Genomic DNA, 6,048 nt, shown 5'->3' on the forward strand with positions numbered 1-6,048 from the left:
TATAATATATATATAATATTTTATAATTTTGTATGTATGTAGGATGATATAATATTATTTTTTATAAAAAAATAAAAAAATAAAAAAAAATGAACAAAAAAATAAATAAAATTAATAATATAAAAATATAATATAAATAGATATAATATTAATTATATAATTTTTTATGATTTTAATAACATATGTGGTTGTGGGTGTTAATATAAATATATATATATATAATAAAATTAATATAATATTAAAAATTTATATATATAATACATAAATATAACTATATATAATAATTTTAAAATTATAGTATAAAATATATATATATATAATATATATATTAAATAATTATATATATATATATATAATATTATATATATATATGGTATATTTTATTTTTATTTATTATATATAGATTATAAGAATATTTTAAATATATAAAAATAGTACACACCACACACATTGCACAAAATATTTGTGTGTGTGTGTGTTTGTGTGTGTTTGTGAAAGGGGTATGGTACCTAGTACAGGGGCTGACAGGGACGCAAAACAACGTAAAGGGGGAACACACGCACGAGGGGACGACGATTTGTCTAAAGGGTAAAAAGCGCCGCGCGGAGGTCACGGTCAGCTGCCGGAGAGAGGGCGGAGCTGCCCTTTCCGCGCGGGCGCTTGACACAAAAACCCCCCCGGGGGAAAGGCGAGAGCTGCCCCTCCCGCGTCGGTAGTTTGGAACGGACCCCCCCGGGGGGAGGCGAGAGCTGACCCTACCGCGTGGGTAGTTCACACGAACCCCCGGGTCAAACGAGGTCAGATAAAAATGGACCCCCCCCTCGCTGAGCGGTGGTCTTATTTGGGACATTTGGACCACGTAAAAAACACCCACGTGGCCCAGGGTAAAGAAATAGAATTACCACACCTTTAAAAAAAAGAATTATCCACATTTATTTTGTGGGCCCACCTATCGCCCCTCCCCCTCGGGGCCCCTTAAAGGGGTGCCCAACTTGGCTGGTCGTCTCTTTCGTGGTTGTCCGGTTCAATTTCGGGTGCTCGCCCATGTTGTCCTCATCCCCCTGGCCCCTGGTGAATTGCTCGTCCTCGATTATCCACGCCCGAAGTTCGCAAAAGGTCCCCCTTTGATTCAGATTCGTTTTGACCTCCTCGTAGCCCTGGCCCGGGCCCAAACTCGCGGGCCTCGTCCACACGTCCTCACAGATCTGTCCGGGTCCTTCTCGCGCCCCACCGCCCTCGTAATTTTCTTCGGATCTACGGGCGGGGGGCAGGGGCGGCATCTGGGGGCGGAAAACCCGCGCTACGAGTCCGGGAGTGCCGGATCTGAGGCGTCCGCCAGGGTCGCTATGCACAGCATTCGGGGCGACGGTACCTTTTCTGACAAAAATTTGGCCGGGGCCTATGGGATCTTCGATGAGTCCTTCTCACAGACCTAAGGGTCCTCCTTGGGTGCCGTGTCGGTCCACTGCAATAGAAGCGGGGACCCAGATCATACACGAAGGGGCCAGAGGAAGGAAAAAGAAAGGCAACAGAGAAGATGGGGGGTAATTACCACTAGGGTTTCATAACAATTTAGGTTTTTTTTTTGTTTTTTAACTTATTTTTCTTTTTTTTTTTTTTTTTGGGTTTTTTATTTTCACAAAGGTAAAGAAGAAAATAGAAACGGGATGCAGTAGCGGTCCGCAAGACCTTTTGAACTACCAACCATCCTGATAGATATGAGAATAGTAAGGGAAGACATCGGCGACCGCGAAGATCTATTTACCTAGCGCACACAGAAAGAAATAGATGTAACTTGTCACAGACAGCGACAGCAAAATTGGGGCAAAAGAGATAAATCTTTACGCCGGCATAAGACAATGAAAAGGGTGTGTCTTTTATCCTGTGTTGTGATGAGTGAATGGTGTGTGTAGGTGTGTGAGTGACAGCTATCGTTAATGAAAAGGGAAAGGCGAGTGACCTAACACAGAAAATGAACAAAAAACACGAAATTAGTGTTCACTTAAAAAAAACTAAAATAAATTAGCAATGCTAGCTATTTAGATTTTTTCAACACCACTTTGAATTAAAAAATAAATGATATGCGACAGAAGTCGCATGAATGAATGGTGAATGAAAAAAATACGCCAATTTTTTTATCAAGAAATTTTCTCGGGGTCAAAAAATCTAAAAACCCGAGGTAAATGTCTAGTTTTGCACGTCAAACTTAAATAAAACTCAATAAGGGGGGATCCTATACCCAAATGCGATATGACTAAAGCGACTCGACCCGGGAATATAATATCCTGCTCTCTTCTGCGATTGTAATAGGGCCGCAAAATTCCGAAGTTATATAAATTTTCACGAATCACACAAACCTTTGGGGGGTTCCCCAAAAACAGCAAGCGACTTAAGAGGGGAGAAAGGTTGATTAATAAGCGAAAATGTTTCTAGTTTAAACCCCTAGTCCACATTAAAACGACGAACCCGGGTCACCCGACTCAAGGGACGAAAGAATAACTTCGGTTTTTTTCACCTACTTTTGAACGACGGAGCGCAGATCTATTAGGCGTTTACGCAACCCCGGGGCAATATCGGGGAATTTTGGGACTTGATATGGGGGAAGATCCTACGTATTCCAAAAATACATTTGTTACCTGCTTCGCTCTAGCGCCATAGAACGGTCACCAAAAAGCAATGTAACAATGATTTGTTTGTTCCAAAATTTGAGGGAATCAAAAGGGGTTCTGACCCTACCCCCGCCGCCACCGACCGGGGAAAAAAGAAGTGAGGTCAGGGCAAGCGGAAATTAACCTTTTTTTTAATCCAAAGTGACCGCAAAAAAAAGAAAAGGGGAAAGGCAGGTCGGGCGCAGGGGGAGGAACGAGATAAAATGAAAGGTATTCGGATAAGAAAAAACGAACGCGTTAAATTTGTTTCAATGAAAAAAAATAAATCTCTAAAAAAGAGGAAAAAATTAATTTTTTACTAACGAACGAATTTATGTTTATTGAAAAATCGATCGCACGGAAATACGATCGGAGGGGGAAGAATAGTGGAGAACGTGCCATTTTCTGTCCTTAGACCTATTAACCCCAAAAAAAAAAACAAAAAGGGTTAACACAGTATGGGAGAAGAAGGGGAAAAAAATAAGAAAGGGGCCCAAAGTGTACTTTGGTTTTTTTTCTTGCCATGTCTTGAAGCGGGCGAGCGGATTTTTTCGGAGATTGCGTTCATGCTGCGACCCGGGAAAGGGCGCAGCGCACCCCGCCACCAGTATAAAGGCTATTCGTACTCTAGTACAGTGGTGCAGGGACGCAAAACAACGTAAAGGGGTGAACAACGCTCGCGACGCTGACTTGTCTAAAGGGGAAAAACGCCGCGCGGAGGGCACGGTCAGTGCCCCGGGAGAGGGGAGGACCTTTCCCGGTCGCTTTACACGAATCCCCCCGGGGGGAGGCGAGAGTGACCCTACCGCGTCGGTAGCTTGGAACGGATCCCCGGAGGGAGGCGAGAGCGACCCCACCGCGTCGGAGCTTCACACGAACTCCCGGCAAACGAGGTCAGTATAAAATGTGACCTCCGCCCTCCTGGCGGGTGGTTCTTATTTGGGGCATTTTGATCCACGTGGAAAACGCCCCGTGGTCCATGGGAAAGAAATAGAATTATCCAATCTGTAACAGAAAAAGAATTATCCACATTTTATAGTGGTGGGTGTGTGTGTGTGTGTGGTGTGTGTATGTGTGTGTGGTGTGGTGGGTTGTTTTGTGTGGTGGTGTGTGTGTGTGTGTGGGTGTGTGGTGGGGTGTGTGTGTGTGTGTGGTGTGTGTGTGTGTGTATCTGGTGGTGTATTATAATAAACAAAATGCAATATATATATTAATATTATATATATATATATATTATATATATTATATATATATATATACGTTTTTTTTTCTTTTTCTATTAAAAATAAAAAATAATTATATATATTTAAAAATATATATATATATTAAAATTATATTTTTATATATATATATATAAATATATAATATACATACACATTATCATATATCAAAAAACAACACACACAACACACACACAAACCACACCACACACACACACACAAACACATACACACACACACGACACAACACACCCCCACACACACACAACACCACCCACATATCCACATATAATGTATGTGTGCGTGTGTGTGTGTTGTGTGTGTGTGGTGTTTGTGTGTGGTGTGCGTGGGTGTGTGTGTGTGTGTGTGTGTGTGTGTGTGTGTGTGTGTGTGTGGGTGTGTGGTTTTGTTTGTGTTGTATAAAGTTTTAGATGGGTGTAATTTTGTATATATTCGTTAATCACACAAACCGCACAACAATAAAGCACGGGACTTTCAGGACACAGCGAAAGGGTAAGCACACCAGCCCTTGCTAATTTTTGTATTTCCCTTCAGCTCGATTTGGGCTAAATATTTATCATTTTTTCTATGTGGCCCGTGAAGCTCAGATATTTATAATCTTTGTAAAAATATAAATTTTTTCGTCCCAAATTAAATTTTAAAAGGGGAAAGAAAAAAAAATTAGGAAATAATCTTATAACGATTATGTAGGGGTTACTATTTACCTTAACCAAAAACACGTCGTAGTTTTCTTTTTTTTCTCTATCACAGATAAAATAAATTTGGGGGTTTTGTCTATGTGCTCGGGATTTTATGATACGCAATACAAATTTATCAGTGAGAGCTGAAAATGATTCTGTAACTTTTCTAAACTCTTCTTCTTCGCTTATTTATTGACCAGACGATTCATTGGAACAACGAAATTTCACGGTCCAGATCTTATAGTGCCCCTTCCAACCCTTTCGAAGATAAAACGCATATGTCTTTAAAATTAGCATGATTCGTATGACACATCCTTCTTAAAATTCCAGGTTAGTAAGTTATTGATTAGGTGTTTTTTCAATTACGATAAATGACAATTTTTATGGAGTCATATAGCGTATATCAGCCACTTGTAATAGGGAGACATGCTCCCTCCAACGTAGGGATCCTCGGTCTAAGACACCAACGAGGCTACCCATTAGCACACCCAAGAGGGATCTCTGGATGCGAGGTAAGGAGAGGTGGGTATCTCTGGCAGGGTGGAGCCCGAAGAAGTGGCAGCTCCAGTGCAGGAGCTGTGTCTTGAGAGGAGGTGTTGACGTTGAGGCGGCCGGGAAAGAATTCCGACATATCCTAACATGCTGCGCCAAACCTTTGGTGAAGCACAGCTTGGCCAGCGATGCTCTTAATGCTTCACTTGGTATTTACGCCGTTCCTCTCAACAGTGCTCTAAATATTACATGGGTGAAACCGGTAAAGTTCTTGACAAAAGAATCAGTGAGTATAAACGCGATGTTAGGTACGCTATGGAATCTATTCCTAATTTTATCCACTTCCGAGACGAAGACTATCGCTTAATTGGACGAACGCGAAAGTAGTTCATAAATATTCCAATTCGTTTATATGTATGAATACACATGAATAAAAAAAAATGCCGAAGTTACCCTAAACCCTGAAATTCGTCCGTTTTTTCTTTTCTTTCATAAGAGTGTAATCTATCTTGGAAGCTGCAAGATTAGAGCCTCGCGATCCTTCTTGCCCTCATTACGGCGTCGCTATTTGGGTAATCGCACTGCGCTCGCTCGTCGCTGTTTTCTCTCTTTTCCTGCTCGCCTTGTCTGTCTCTCTCTTTGTAAGCTGATATACAGGTAGAGAGTTATCCGTTAGACAGAGTGACATTCAAGCACACACACACACATACACACACACACACACACACACACACACACACACCACACACACACACACACACACACACACAACACACAACACAACACACACACCACACACACAACACACACATACACACATAACACACTCACAATCGTGCCTCTTATATAACATCACAACCACAAACCATAACTTCTTAAATAAATGTTCATATGCACTACATAATTCTTGTAAAAGCGGTAACCAGTGACGTCCAGCAGCTGCTTGAACATACAACCGTAAACTGTACGCGATGACGATCAGGGGAT

This window comes from Penaeus monodon, chromosome 1 (assembly GCF_015228065.2).
Source record: "Penaeus monodon isolate SGIC_2016 chromosome 1, NSTDA_Pmon_1, whole genome shotgun sequence".
In the NCBI taxonomy this organism is placed as follows: Eukaryota; Metazoa; Arthropoda; class Malacostraca; order Decapoda; family Penaeidae; genus Penaeus; species Penaeus monodon.